At 45.5% G+C, this 16,313-nt stretch overlaps 1 long non-coding RNA gene across 1 annotated transcript; it reads right to left on the reverse strand.

Annotated features, from left to right (window-relative positions):
• Positions 1-4,730: 4,730 nt before the first annotated feature.
• LOC122181980 lies at positions 4,731-12,061 on the reverse strand. Its single transcript, XR_006179653.1, has 3 exons — positions 11,955-12,061; positions 8,771-8,935; positions 4,731-4,829 (listed from the first exon to the last, which is right to left on the reverse strand). It is a non-coding gene; the product is annotated as an uncharacterized LOC122181980 (long non-coding RNA).
• Between the last annotated feature and the right edge of the window lie 4,252 nt (positions 12,062-16,313).

Below are 16,313 nucleotides of genomic sequence, written 5' to 3' on the forward strand. Positions count from 1 at the left end.
GAGCGGCGAGGAGATGAAAGCGTAAATAGGCCGTCAGAGCAGTTACTGACACGACAGGGCAAATTCTGCCCTGACAGACACTCTGCAATCCTCCATTCATTGCGAGGGATGTGGGATGGGCGTCCGTCAAGGGGAAAGCCATCCGGATGTGGGTTCCATCCACAGCGGGTCAAACCGACGGGTGCCTGCAGGTCGGGTCCTTAGGCTGGAGGATGCTTCACTGCTTTGCTCCAGCTGAGGTTTTTGGTTTTAATAGTTTCCCCGTACTTTATCACCATAAATCCAGTGCCCTCCCATCGATCTCAGGGATTTGTGTGCCAGCAGAACCTGAGCAGGGCAGTGGAGGCTGCAGGAGGATGGAGCACAGAGAGCCTCATCCGATGGAGGATGGGGAAAGCCAAGCGAGGAGCACGGAGCCCTTTCATTCAGAACTCAGCTTTGATACCTGCGCTTAGATATCTGGAGTATCTTACAGTCTTCTGTTCTTGACTTGTGGGTGAGAAGCCCGTCTTTTTATGTGCAAGGAGGAAAAAAGTCTTTCTAAGGCACCTCTTCAAAAGCTGTGAACTCAAAGGAAAGGACCCACACGTACTCCAGAATCTTAAAGACTGCTCCTGACCGAAGGGTGGGGAGACTGGGAGGGTCCCCAAGAGGAAGCAGCTCCCAGGGCTTTGCAGTTTGGCTTCAGCTCACTGCAAACTCCAATGAAAATAAAAAAATCAGTCGTAACAGGAACTGATTAGAAATAACTGTGAACATCCATATTTTCTTCTGGAGGGAAGAATAAACTCAGGGATGTTTGTAAAGCCTGAAGGTATCGCCAGACTCAGAGAACATTTGACCGAAGGGAGAAATTTCTAGAGGCTTCTTAAGCATTGGTTAACATTAAGTAATTTTGAAGGGTTTCCATCGAGACCAAATGTGACACTGGCAACAAACAGAGCCTCTCTCAGACCTCTCTGCCTCTAACCCCAAAACCCAGTGATTTTATGAGCCTCACTAGAGCATTTGCTGACAACACCAGCACTGGGATACTTGCCCCATGCCAGCTTTTCCGCAACACTGAGCACCTCCAGATTTCCCCTCTCTCCTATCTTGCTTCTTTTCACATCACACTTAAGCTTTCCTGGGACTCTTTCTCCACTGTAACACAGACAGGAGGAATGTGGCACACCAGGTTTGTTTGGATAACGTGAGAAGAGGGGGGGATTAGGGTCAGCTTTCTAATGGAAAACTGGCACCACCATTAGCTCTTAGATTGGCACGAGGTTCTGTAAATAAAACTGTACAAAAGAGAGGGAAACCTTGAATTCCCCAGACAGAGTGAATTACCCATACTCTACAAGTCATTAGGCAGGGTGCCAAGCTATAGCTAACGTCTCCCAGAAATAACTAAGTCAAAAGTCCACAAACACCAGGAATTTCTAGCACAGAAACTTGTGTTCTCCAACAGCCAGGAAGGAGCAAGCCCAGCAGTGCCCAAGGTGACAGTGGGACTCATGCCACCAAGCTGGTGACGTGGTCCCAAGGAGCTGTTTGCATAGCATTTGTCAGACCTGAAGCAAGCCACCTTCTGCCCAGTGCCCTCTTGCATTGAGTCTTTGCTTTTCACCAGCAGCAATGTTCTGCGCCATAGGGAAGGGCTGAAAAGAGCTATGGGTGGAGTGCTGCTTAATCCTACGAGCCAGAACTTCAGTGCCAAAGGGAAACCAGCTGGGGATGGTTGAGCCTACCATAGAGGCATGCCATGCTAGCAACTGGTCTTGCTGCATTGGAAATACTATCTGCCTCTGCCATCCCACATCTGGCGCTGCACTGGAGAGAATCCTAAATAATTCAACCCTACTGTCATACAGTCAGCCTCAGCTTGCACAGGCAGCTCCATACAAGATGTGCGGCATGCTGAATTTGAAACACTGCGTTTGAAAGGCGCACATTTGTCTCTCACCAAGCCTCTGGCATTGCATGGCTGAGATGAAATTTGGGATGTTAAGTGGCTCGGGGCTGTTGCTTGGAGATGTAGGCTTGCTGATGTAGAAGCATTCACTAGGCTGAGTGCTTTCCCCTAAACAATCTCAGGAGGAGAAGCTAGTGATCACAGTGATGGGTTAGCACAACTCCCATACAAGTTCCATCCCTCCAGCAGTACTGTTCTATTTTCCAAAGTGATAAACTAAAACCTTGCTTGCTGGACTCTGTTGATAATGCAGAATACATCCTATATGACTGGCAAATAGAGGCAGGGCTTCAGAGCGCAAGCCTGCATTCTCTTCAAAGCACAGGTAGCATTTTCGCAGCTCTCTGTGTCAACAAGACATAAGTATGGGCCGTGTGTCCTCTGCAACTGGTTTGGTGTAATCCTCTTCTTTCTTTGCCTTCCTGTGTTGCAGCTTTTAAACTAGAGTGGCATGAGCAAGTTGTAAGATCCTCAAGCTATTGTTGCATACGGCAGCACCTCCAGAAGACTGGTGATGTCAGGGCTCATGGCAAGGATGTGAAGAAGGCAGCCTTGATGAGCTTCCATCACCAGCAAAAATGTAGAGTGACAGTGGAAAGAACCAACACAAAGCAGGGAGAAATAAGGCTGCAGAGCCAGCTGGCACAAAGAAGCACTCTTCTGCTGATGGATCCAGCCTGCCCAGGTCAAAAGGGCCTTGTAAAGATGAAGCCATTGCTGCTGTTTAAGCAGGGAAAGGTCACAAAGCAGCTGTTCCTTTCTCCCCCTGCCCTCCTCCAGCAGCACGTGTATCTGAAAGCACACAGGCTAAGCTTCCGTACCGCACCCCTGCTCTGCATGCCTGCATCCTCCAAGCACTGCATATCGGAGTGTGAATTACAGCCAGCAATAATAATGAACTCACAAGATAATACCACTGGGGAGAGAACAAGGAAATTCAGGGCCAGAATACAGAAGCTCTCATCGGGCAGATGGAAGGATCTCTAACGAAGGATTTTGCAGCACGGATCAGCTGAGATTCAAGCAGAGCAATGCAGTGCATCGAGCCCCTTACGTCTCTTGTTGCACACAATTCTTGCCAGAATTTTTCAAACTCCAGTTGGCAAAGTGTTTAATCACTTCATGGGGCTGCCTCCAAGGGAAAGGATTCAGAGAAGTGATAGCAAGTGGTAATTTTGGCCACTTAATTTAGATTGATTCATTTTAATAGGCTGCTCAACAATAGATACCACGTGGCCACGACCAAAGAACTTTCGTGGTCTTTACTGAGATTTCAAGTAGGTGTGAAATACTCTAAAAATGCATCATTACTCCATGAGTGATAAAAGCTTAGTTACCCAAATGAATACAAGAATTGGCTCAAGCTCCAGAACAATTATTGCTGCTTTTCTCTTTAAGGTCATTCAGTGTTGCAGAATTGCTGAATTCATGTTACGAAGTTGGAGAAGAGAACAACATGCATCCCAGAGCTCCATCTCCTTGAGTCAAAGTGACCACAAGTATCAAATACATTTCCTTCTGGTGGGATGGAAACACCCTGCAGGGTTTGTTACCAAAAAAAATATGTGGGAAATGGTGAAGGAAGAGAGCGTTCCTTGAGGTGACCCTATATGTATACATACTGAGTGGTCAAATGGCTCAGAGCCTCAGCTACATAGCAGGCAATCAAAATCATTTGACTGGTGTTGCTGTGAGATTTCGCTTTGCAGAATCCTGGCCGCAAGCTGCATTTGGGGGAGTGAGTTTCTTTAAAGGACATTTTAAGGCTGTGCCTATCAACGTCTACGAACGTCCACATGGCCAAAACGAAGACCTGCAAAATCACGTGCTAAGGAGATATGAAATATTTCACCTGTCTCTTCCTCCAGTTTGGGAGCGTGACCCCTGTTCAAGGTTTATCTAAGGAATCACCGGTGAGACACTCCATCCATCCAATCCAAAGCACGTCCTTCTTCCAACCCATTGCTCAGACAGGCAAAACGTGATGCACCTGATTTGAGGTTTGACACTGCATATATTATTCTTGCTTTACTCTGGAGCAGGGGGAAAGGGAGAGAGAACGAGCAAGCACGCAACCACAGCATGTCTTATCTCACATTATAAAGTATGACAGATGTGGTTCTGTAATACATTTTGCAATTCAGAATAACAGACGGTCAAGGGAAAGGTTTTGAGATGAGATAGTAATAAAATCATTTTGCATTCCTAAATCGATGCGTGTACTGGTTCTAAATAACATTTTTTAAGAGTGATCTTCACTCCAACAGCACAGTGTGCCATTACTTGAGTAACTCAACACGCGAGATCAGACTTGGGTCAGGCACTGAGCCCTAAGCCACAGTGATGCCAACATCTCTGGAAAACAACATCATCTTTAGTCCAGCTAAAACAGAGAGCTCGGATACTTCTAGAACTGAAATCTCACTGTTGGCCAGCAAGACACAAAAATCCTTTTCCAACACTGTTGGCCACTGCTGACCTATAGCAGCCTGGAGACACCTACAGAACTGCTGACTTATGCTCCTGTGGACAATCACTGCAGATTTTGACTTGTTTGTGAGTTCAGGGTGAGTGCTATGTAATGAAGATCTTGTTTGCAGTGAAATACCTACGTGGCAGAGACGCATAGAGGTGCATACAAAATCTTGCCCAACTGCTGCCAGTCCGTGCACTGCACTTTGGGAATTACGGTTTCAGGCCCCAAATAACAAGGCAGCCCTACCTTACAGCCTGTCCTACTGCAAGGATACAAAGCTTTCAGGGGCTGACTCACCCAAATGGCAGCTGTTCCTCCACATCCTAGGGCATCAGCACGGAAGTTCAGAAGTGGAACACCCAGCCACGCTCAGTCTCAGGGCAGCAGGAGACACAGCTGTGCAAGAGATGAGGACCCAGCAGTTAGGCAGAAATTCATTTCCCATTCACAAGAAGTTGCAGCTTTGATCACCACCACCGTGACACTTATGAGGATGAAGCCTGGAGCATTTGCTGGAGCATTACCAGCTGCTGATGACAGCATCGTTTCAGTTTAGATTTACCCAGCCCACATTCAGTAACAAAGCCCAAGCCCTAACGACAACATTGAGTTTGAAGTCCCCAGTGCACATCCACCTACAGGCATTCAAGTGAAGCATAAAATCAGCATAAAAAGGCATAAATTGGAAACAGGTCGCTCTTCATCCACAGTGGGGTTTTGTTCTAGCACAGCCTTGCTATATTTTCCATCAATTCCCAGAAAACACGGGCAGAGTGCACACAGGCGTGTCAAGAAAAGGAAAAATGACAAAAGAAAGGAAGAAGTCCATCTCTGAGAAATCACTGATTAAAATTGCTCCCAAGTTCCCATTCCCTCCACAGCTTGCAAAAGTCCAAGTTGGGTGGATAAAGTATCAGCCACGTGCCTGACTTACAGCACTGGGACTGAGGTTTGGGCAGCACTTCAAGACTTTCCCCTAGGAGCCTATCCAAACCCTCTTTGCTTCTGATGTGGAATAATTTGGAAGTGTTTTTAGGCTGCTGTCTGGGATAACACAAGGGCTATTGTAAACACACATGCAGCCAGTCAGCGTCAAGCCCACACAAATCTGGTACACACATAAATAACCAGTGAGCATTGTAAATAATTAATTGCATTTAAAGAGAAGAAGCGACCAATTTGCTGAGTAGGTCTTAAGAAGGGCAGAGTTTGTTACTTTTTTTTTTTTTTTTTAATGGCAAGGGTTATGTATCACCTGATTTTAGTAAGTGGAAGGTACTTAAATGCAGGGCACTGCTTTCGTAGGTGGCCACAAGGGAAGCTATAGCCAGACCTTTTCACCATTCAGGCACAGCCACGCTAGGAGATAGAGAGGCCCTTCCTAGGATTCCCAAGTAGAACTTCTGTCTCTGGTATGTCTCATTGCATTCCTTCCATACCCTTCATTATTTCTTCAGAATTCCTCAGTAAATTCTGGTATTGACCTCAGGTGAATTGGACTGGGAGTTAAAGCAAACAGCAGCCAACCAGTCTGCCACATTCATAGATGCTGAGGTTTTACATCTTGTCCCCCAATGGATTTTGAGCAGAAACCCATTGTATGTTGGCAGGGAGAGTGAGCCTCGGTAGGAAGAAGATGGGAAACGATACAGGAGAAAGATTGCTCTGCAGTAATAAATGCAACTTGATAATTTAATGGAGCTGCACACAGCCACACTGTGACTGCCCAAAAAAAAAAAAGCCAAAGATCAACCAGAAACACACAGGTGGACTTGTGGAGAAACAAGGGAAAAGCACATAGAAAAAGCACCATTAAGGCAATGATCTCCTCAAGATCATTGTTCACTTTGAGCTTCTAACCAGAACCATTACGGAGACCGTTTCCAGACTTCAGTGACTCATTTTCACGTGAGAAACTTTAGAACCACAAGGCCTGCAAAGTCATCATTATCACTACCTGCAGCAAGATAAGGAATACTCGGACTCAAGGTTTGACACGGCTGAGTATTGTACAAGCATCCTTCGTCAAGCCAAGGTATAGAACTGGTGGGGAGCGCCCAGGATTCATGTCCATTGAAGGGCCGATTATCAAAATAGTGTAAGAATATTCTCAAGGCTGGAATAAACTAAGATATGCACTTTTCAGAGATGCCTGCGATGCTCTGTAATTTTACAGCCTCCAAAAGCTAAGAAAAGCAAGGAGCTGCCAAGATTTCATCACTATTCACGTGTCAAGGCCAAAGAACTGCAAAAAGGTCAGTCTCACAGGTTATGAATATCAGAAAACTACAGCAACACAGTTATAACCAAAATACATGCAATTCCTAAAGCTCTTCTTACGGGTAAGCAGCAGGCAAGAGCTAGAGTGATCATGTAATACACAATTTACAGCACCTACCGGTACCAACGTGATACCATGTTAGCAAATGAACATGCCTGGTGCTGCAGAGGTGTTGCAGCATACAAATAAGACCTTGTTGCTCACACAGGTCATTTAACATCCATGTCTAACTTCTGTCACCTAGAAAACACCTAGAGATGCCTGTCATTCCCAGCAGCCATCCAGCTACTCACAGACAGCTGAGAAGTCACAGACAGCAGACAGAAATGGATGCGGTTTCAGTCCATTTTCTTGTAATGACCTTGCTATTTGATTTCAGCTCCATCCTCCTCTACTTCCATGTTTCTGATGGCGGGTGCACTGATGTGACCTCAGGCACATTGCTTAGCAGAGTATTAACCCGCTTTGCTCCAACCATAAGTTAAAGCCAGGTGCCCACAGACAGCAGTCAGCTCTAGTTGTCACCCACCAGCAGCCCTCTTTTCTCACCTTGCAGTAAGGGAGCCTTGGGTGTCCCCATAAGAAGAGATGCCAAGTTTCCACGTGGCCAAAGAAGGTTAGACTTGTAGTTCTGTATTTTATTTTTTTCTGATGTGATTTTGCAACAGTCCTCCAGTATTACAGCATATTTTCAGCAGGAAATTTCAGCCTGTATCAATCACTGCATATCCAAGTTGGGAAATTCCCTGTCAGCTCCAATTAATATCATGATTCCATTAGGAAGGGGTGTGGTGAACAGACTTCAGTTTAGACAAAAGCAGATGTGCCTTAACAACATACACTGCTAGGGCAGATCCTATTCTCTGAAATACACAGAAATTTCCCCTGTGCAATTCCAGCTTAACTCACACTCTGGATGCCAGGACACCAGGCCATCTGTGGATTGCAAGTCCTCACCCCATGGCCAGTTCTTTACGCAGCACAAAATGGAAGAAATTCTACAAGGAGGAATTCATTTAAAAGTCTGAGCTTGAAGAGTTTGGGGAAAAAAAAAGTCTGCCCAGGGGAAAAGCATCTGGCTTGTTAGCAGGACGGAAAGCACGGTACAAATTCTTCCAACTGCCATCACATATTTTTCAGTGCAAGTCAGTGCAAAGTGAAGTAAGTTTCCCAGGAAGCAAGAGGCCAGAGCTCCAGTCAAAAGCATTTTAGCAAGGTATCATCAGAAATCCATGTTCTCAACACACCAGAGGCGCATTCCTTCTCCCTGGCACACAGAAAAGAGTAAATTGGATAAAGCCAGCTTGACTTGTATATGGGCCAGGATTTCAAGTGCTGGATCAACAATAATTAAGAGCTACATGATAAACATCACCATTTTGAGCAGGCCAGAACAGAGTATTCAGCAACATCTACGTGAAGGCACTTGACTGTTCAGCCAGCCATTTTTCCCCATGTTGTGCTGGCGGTGCAGGCTGTTCCCAAAGCTGGCATATCTCCATGATCATCAGCAGCTAAAAATCCAAGCATTTCTGGGCTCGTCATCAGAATATCTGAGAGTTTTCAAAACAGCCAAAAAATTTCAGAAGTATTTAATAGTTTGGTTTGCTTTGGTTGTTGAGAGCCCAAGCTGGAAATCTGTGCCTTGAACCTGGACAGTCCTTGTAGGGAGAATAGGATGGGTTAGACTCTCCCAAGGGAATGCCCAAGCCAAGAAAGCACCTTTCTAAAGCCCAGGGAGAGGGAAGATCCCCAGGATGATGAGCAGGGAGTACTGCAAGCAACAGTCATACCAGGGGCTTCAACACAAGATCTTACAGGGGGAAAGTAAAGGTATCCTGCAGCTCCATGGCCAAAGGATAGAACCACAGCTGGCCTTTACAAAAAGGTCTCAATCCATGAGTTTATACAGGGAAAGCTGACGAGTTGAACAGACACATGAACACGCTTGGTTTCTCCATCCTGATCAACCTCAGTCTTTAAACAAACTCCAGAGACAGAACTGTAAGCTACCCTAAAGACTCCGGGATCAAGCAGGTTGAAAAGAGGTACTCACAGCATCAGGAGGGAGTTGAGCAAGGAGGCCTGGGTGGTTTCCAGTTTGGGACTTTAGACCTTCATTTCCATCTCAGCCACATCTCCAACACTCAGCCCCTTTGATGCAGCACTTTTCAGCCTCTGACCTGCAGACCCTGGTGAGCTACGAATTACAGACAGGTCTCTGAAATGTGGGAAAAAAAAAAAAGAAGAAACAAAACACTCTTTTCAGAGGGTTTAAATTCACTGTATGGGAGTCAGCAAGAAAATGCCTACTGCTACAAGTAATAAAGCCACACGTAACACTTGCCTCCATTCCTGTTTTCCTCCTTAGAGCTCGCACACATCTGGCAGAAGCAAAAAGCAAGGAACATACTGCACTAAATAAGATGCCTTTGACCTGAGTCACCGAGTGGGACGCAGAGGAAAAACATTCGTTTGGAGACAAGGTGAAAGGCGTTACGCCAAAGAATTTGCAACGGACAAAACAAGGCAAATACAAAACTCACGCCCATCGTGAAGCTGCCTGCCTCAAAGCAACCCCACAAATCACAACTGCACATGACAGCTCTGTTATCTCTCAGCATCCCTATAACCTACACAGCCGAGACACACAAGCACACTGGGATCCCCTGGAAGAAAATTCAGGGCTCAGCGGTGAGAATAAATCATGACTTAATGCAGTTATACTTAAACATCTCCAGCAAAGTGGTTGATGGCATTACAACACATCTCACACCCATTAACTGTGGGATATGCAAGTATCAGAGGCTTGGAAACGCAATCAGGGTGCATCCCTAATTGCTGCAACCAGATTCAACAATCAGCCCAGACTGGAAGGTTGAGAATTAGACTTGTGTTCATTGCAGAATGGCATTTCTACCTACGGCTTTCGAGGCTGTCACTCCACACTGAGCTCAGTGATAGATTACAGTCACAACTAAGCACTACAGGCTACTTTCTGAGGACAAAATCTGAGAGAGAGGAAAAATACAGCCACTGCACCTCAATCACAGCGCACAGACACTACACAAAGAGGAGAGTTCATCAAGCCAAAACAGCAAAAAAGCAAAGATTGTACAAGGGGTGAAGTGGAGCACGTTAGCAACTGAGTGCAAGCAACGGGCATCGCCTTTTTCCTTTCATAAGCACGATGCTTGCTCAGAGGCAAGCAGAAGGAAGACAAAGGGAATAAAGGAAAGTTCTGATAAAGGTAAACTTATTCCAACGTTTTGAAAGGTATTTTTATTTCAGATTGAAGCAGCTTCTGAGTTTGCTTCAGTTTTTATCGGGGAAAAAAAGATAATAAAGTGGGATAGTGTCAAAAAAAGTTCAGGGCAAATGAAAGTTAAGGGATCAAAAGCATTTTCATCTTTCCTCCCAAGAGTTCCCCAAAAGCCTTCAGTAGGGTCAGCTGAAATTGCTTTTTGATTATTTTTTTTAGTGAGTCCAGACCAATCAACAAATGCTTCAACCATCTTTAACTTTTCTTTAACCCACGTTTCTCCCCTTGCAAAGCCATCTTCAGGCAGCTATCTTTACTAACTGCTGTATTACCGCGTGCAGCAGCTCAGCAGACTTTAAATCTTCAGTATTAAGGTTTGTCAGACGTTAATCTCATCCCTTTGAATCTGGCAGAACAAGCCCTGCTGCCCACAGGTTTACACAGGGATGCATCACGTTGTCCTTCAGCAGGGAACTCCAGCTCACCGGAGTGCATAATCAATGCCATGTGAAGGTCTGTTCTTTGACAGAGCCCTCCATTGCAGGAGTTTTGCTTTTAATTCATGCAAACAACGAAGTCCTAACTGTTCTTGTGATATTTGGTGCTTTTTCCAAAGCTGCAGCTCAGAGAGGCTAACATGAGCATCCAAGCAGTCGCCCGTGCTTCTGAGCCTCGTGTTTGGGAAAGGACATCTCAACGACCCCCAAAGCACAAACGGGTTAAACAGACTTCTATGAAGAATCACACAGGTATCTCTGAGCTTATGTTGGAATGAGAGGAATCTGCTGGGTGGGGGCTGTGGTGCCTGTCCCAGGGCTATTTACTCCAATTCTTTTAAAGGCTAAAACCACGCTGCTTTCAGCCAAAGTTTTGTTTCATGTGGCTTTTCACCACCCCAGAGACATGAAGCGAACAACATCTATCATTCACATAAAGGAGTTAATTGCCTTTCTTCCCCGCTCATTTTTGTCTTCTGCCTCTAGACAAGGGTATTCTTCCCCCATGCTAATTATTAATAGATGGAGGAAAGTTCACCTTGAGGTTGAGAGTTTTATAGAAAAATTAATTACAGAGCCCAACTTTACAATCACCGGTTAAGACACACATTATCAGCCACAAGACCCTCAGGCTTTACCTGGCCTGAAAAAAAGTTTGCAACATGATGTGAGATTACTTCGAAGCTGAACTCCAGAGGAAGCACCAGAGCACAGGCAGGGCCACCAACAGCCTCCATAATGATGAACCATGGCTGGGAGGCATCAAGAGGTCAGAAGAAGAAAGGAATAATAGGTCAGATACACCATCCTGTACTTGCCAAAATTTAGAGAATGGAAGCTTAAGATCTTAAGAAAGTAATGAGGCCACTGCACCAACAGTGTGACATTCAGCATCTGCTGAGGGTGCTCAGTAGCAGTAAATCTATTGAACAGGCTGAGAAGTAGTGAGTGGAAGATGATGCTCAATCAACACAGTGAGGAAGCTCTCATTACACAAAACTTATAAAAATCTTGATGTGCAAACTGTGTGCAGGTTCTCACATCAGCCTTTGGAGTCAGCAGTATGGAGCAGCTTAAGAAGATCAAGACCACTTGCATATTTAGACCTGCAAACACTTACATACACACTCTGGTATTTGCTGAATTGGTGCCTCATGCTCTCCATTCCATAAATCCTCTTCCATTTCAGGCTCATGTGATGGAAAATGCTCTGTGAGCAACACAAATTACTGGCTGAAGTCAGAGGGAAAAGTATGACAGAAAGTCACAGTCTGGAGAACACGAAAGACTCCTCGTTTATAAAACAAAACGTTTAACAACCAGCAGAAGTCACGTTGGCATTACACAGCCAGGACTGCATACACTGCTGCGTGTGGACTTCATCCCTACTCTGGGAGCTCCACTGAGACAACTTCAAGAGTGGTACACTCCAATAATGAATTGGATTCCTCTGAAGGAGGTGATGTTCAGACACCCCTTACCTGTGCACATGCATTTGTGGCTGTGCTTCCACTCCCAGCTTGGCTTTCTGTACATCCTTCAGTCACCACGCTCTCAATACACCTGAAACAGAGGGACATAGCTGTTCTGTAAGTTCACACAGCACATGACACAGCTGGAGTCTGCTCCTTATAGGCAATCTCGAGGAGATTGCACAACTGCACAACTCAGAAAGCAATTTAAAGCCAACATCTTGCCTAAAAGGCTGATACAGAAGGACACACAGCACGGCTCATAACCTGGTAATAATTCTACCACACGTCCGAGGTGCTCAGAGCACTTAGGAACACACCTCTCGGTTTCAAGAGGAGCCATGCATTGAGCACAAGCCAAACCAAAGTATTTCTCAACACATCCAGGGCTTTGCTAGCTAGTGTGCTAATCAAAAATTACCAGAAAATAATCAAGTGTCATATCAGCAACCTATGGAAATGGCAATTCCCCATCACATCTAGTCCTGAGCCATTTTTACAGTTCTTATCAAGAGCACTTTTTTGCTGCGAATATATCCTTTAAAACTATCTTTAAAGCAAACCTATGAGATATGTGAGGAGAAGGGGAAGAAAAAAAAAAGTGACTGTCACAGGGAAACAAAGCAAGAAAAGAAGAGGAAGCAGGGAGTTGTGCATCACCATTGGTGGGCACTTGAATAGGAGCCCTGTGCTTGACACCGCTGACTTGGAACAAAACTGAAGTCAAACAGCTATTTGTCAAGGGATACAAATGCACACAAGTGGTGAGAACCTGGCCCTTCTGTAAAAATGTGTCAGGGACTTTTCTGTAGGGCTGCACCGAGCTCCGTGATGGATTGTTGTACTCTGAGGACAGCATTGTGAGCAGCAATAATAAGGCATCTGGTCAATGCTCTTTCTGAAAGAATATTTTGGCTCGACAGGAATCACGTGAGTGGTTCCATGTACAATGCACAGCCTCAATGCCACGGATCAGAGGGCTGGGTCCATCCATCCATCCGCTTTCAGCTCCACCAGGCCAGCTCCAGGACGTGCAGCATCACTTTCATATCTTCTGGACACCTAATGAAAGCAATAATACCACATCAGCCCCTGCAGCCTCGATACCCCACTGAAAGCCCCCTTGTTGGTCTTAACCATTCTTCTTGCACTGCCACACAACTGTGAGCAGGAAGAGGAGGCAGGCACCATTGCTACTCAGAGGCCATAACAACCCCTTTGGTTAACTCAGAACTGCTTTGCTAGGCAAGGCAAGGAGCTGCTTTAACGTGGGACCATAGTGCACAACATCTCCTCAACCAAAGTGTCATTCAGGCGGGGAGGAGGGAAGGATGACCTTCATGAAGATTTCAGCAAGCTGCCAGGGGAAATCTGCCCCTTGGCTGCAGGTAAACTACCAATAGCTCCTTGGAAGACATCCCACACCTACACATTGACAGTGAGAACAGAAACAAAGAGAGGAAGACATGGGACAAGCACACAGTGCTGGGTTGAGCAACATAAGATCTCCTTAACTCGTGCCCCTGAAACCAGATGGCAAGCCAAAGTTTTCTCTGACAAGCAATAGAATCAGAACTGACACAACTGGAAAAAACAAGCTCAATTCCTGTTGGCAGGATATTAATTTAGAAATCTCTGGTGTCACTGCCCTGATTCACAATGAATTTGAAACCAAACTTTCCTAGTGCCAGATGACACAGAGATTTGACAGAGAAGGTAATTGGAGGAAATGGCTGTGTAATCTAGCTATTGTGCTGGCGAAATCCAGCTCTCCTAAAGAACAAGGTTCACTTTGTGGCATGGCTGATTCGTGGTCCTTTATTTGTCCCCAGTGCCTCTTGACTTCCCTCTGCTTGGCAGGGACGGTGGCACAGTTCCTTCTAAACAGTGTCAAAGGGTGGGCAAACCTGACCTTGAGCAGAGTTCTGGCCAAAGCTACCAGCCCTTGTAATCACATCCTGAGTGACATACTGCACACACCCCTGAAAGAGGAGAGCTCCTACCAAGGGAACTCCTCACCAGCCAGATGCCCTAGATCCTAATCATTGGGTCATCCATCAGGTCCTAACTGTTGGGCTATCCATGAGGTCCTAATTGTTGGGTCACCCATTCTTCTTCTTCTGGAAAAGAGAATAAAGACACAGGCTGCACTCTGGGAAAAAGAAACAAAAATCACCTTGCACTGAGAGACAAAAGAGATTGCTGTGGCTCTGCAAGGACAGAGAAAAAAGGAAAAGGAGGGGGATCAGAGTGAAGAAATTCCAAAATGCATCCTGTGCAAAACTCAACAGCATTTGCCTACAAATGTCCACAAACACATGTACTGAACCACGAGACTCAGCATTTTTCCACTGTTCTAATAATAACCATTTTATTGACCTGTGTGTCCATGGTACTCCACTAATCGCTTTGTTTTTCTAACTGTCACTATCTAGACTGGACGGTGAGCTGCTCTGGGTGAATGTCAAATCTACTCTGTACCTTTGAGATCTGATAACTCAGCTGTTGGAGCACCATGAAACTCTATACCTGTTAGCTGTGCATATCGAATCGATGGCAAGTCCCCTTTGGGAGCCCTGCTAAAATGTGCTCTTGCCCTTCAGAAGGCTCCTCTCTATTTCAATAAACAATCTGGAGAATGGAGTGTAACAGCAGTCTAACCTACCCTCATACCTGAACGCATCTTTTTTTTGCTCCATTCACCAATTACACAAGCACCATATGGATATAAAGCATATGAATGCCAGTGAATGCATATGAAGCCAGTGATTTCGTGGAGGAGGAGTGAAGGAGCTCAATTATTTTTTCCTCATCTGCTAGCAAAAAAATATTAGGATAGTAAACAGAGCTAGCAATCACATAGGAATGCCCGGGAGAGCCCTTGCCTGCTGGTATGCAGATCTCTCATCTGGAATTCATTTATTCCTGTTCTCTATTCATACTATTAAGCTACAGCAGTGAACGGGCAAGAACATATTCAAAAGAGACCTGAAGTTATTGAGGAGACTGCCGATTCCAGTGTCACCTCTGAAAATAAAGAACCTGAAGCAGCAGACTGGTATTTCACCATTTTCAACAGCATCACCTGACAATTCAGCATTACCTCACAGAGATGGCTCCCATCATTCCTGAAGGGCAGGATACTTCCACCTCCTTTCCACAAATTCTGTTAGCAAAAATAGAAAGCATCTCTGTTAGACCGCAAGTTAAAAAGGCCCAAATTTATCCTTAGGTTAAACCAAGATGAGCTAGCAACATGCTGTCTGGTTGTGCAGGTCCCAGTGGAGGCACGAGTTGGATTCAATGGGTCCTTTCCAACTTGGGGCAATCTGTGATCCTACTGATCTGTCAGACCTCGCAGCTTCAATTGTGGTGCATCCTGGGTGCCCTTAAATTGGATGAAAGAATGCACAGGAAAATGGTGTATTTGCCTGCTGGGTCTTACTCTGCATCCCATTTCACTTCTAATTCCCCAGAAAGCAGAGGATCATCCGCATCTTGTTTAATTACATTCAGTAATTTAAACTGCCACAGAAAACCCGCTTTGCCTATAATCATTTAGAGGTCTATAGAAATCCCTTAGCCTGGTGGAAAATGTAGATGTGTAATTAGTATATTCCCCTTAACTGCAGCCTCATTTCTCTGTGCAACGACTTGTGTGCAGGTATGCGCAGCAGTCCACTTGGCTTACCCTGCATGTGGTTCCTGGGGGGTCTGAAAGGCAGAAGTTCTTGGGGGTGTGAGCAGAAGGTGCAGCAGGAAATCAGATGCCCCTGGGATCCCTGCACCTCTCTCCACCACAGCCTCCTACAGACAGCTCCAGGGCTCAGCTTACACCCAGCAGTGCTCCAGGAGGGGACCACACGTACTAGGGATGGAGAAAAAAAAGCACACGTAAAGATCCTGGAAGTCTCAGGGCAAGTAAATTACTGTTAATTGTGAGATATTTGATTGCAAGAAGCACCAGATGGCCAGCCATATGTTTTTGATTGTAAAATTAAACAAGATTAACCCAAACAGGATTTCCTCAGCATTCTTCTCTGACTGGCTCACAAATACATCTTTAACACCTATGCTACAGATATGGCACAGTCAGAAGCTCTTCCTGCCTCTCCCTAATCTGCCTGGGCTAAATACTCAGCCAAGCAATACCCTGCACTTAAAGATTTCCAAGAAGCAAGATAGGCTTTTTGCAGGCATGGCCAAACCACTCTCTACTCCAAGATAGAAGAATTCTGAGGCAAAACCCTGCAGATACCACAGCTCAGTGAGTTGCAGGTCCAGCAAGTTTTTATGTCTTAGCTACCAAACCCGTAGAGTCAGCTGCCTCTCATGCTCTCCCTGGAAGATGGACTTTAGCCAGAAAGG

Source organism: Lagopus leucura, unplaced genomic scaffold (assembly GCF_019238085.1).
Source record: "Lagopus leucura isolate 7727_CA_CO unplaced genomic scaffold, USGS_WTPT01 Super-Scaffold_100012, whole genome shotgun sequence".
Lineage (NCBI taxonomy): Eukaryota > Metazoa > Chordata > Aves > Galliformes > Phasianidae > Lagopus > Lagopus leucura.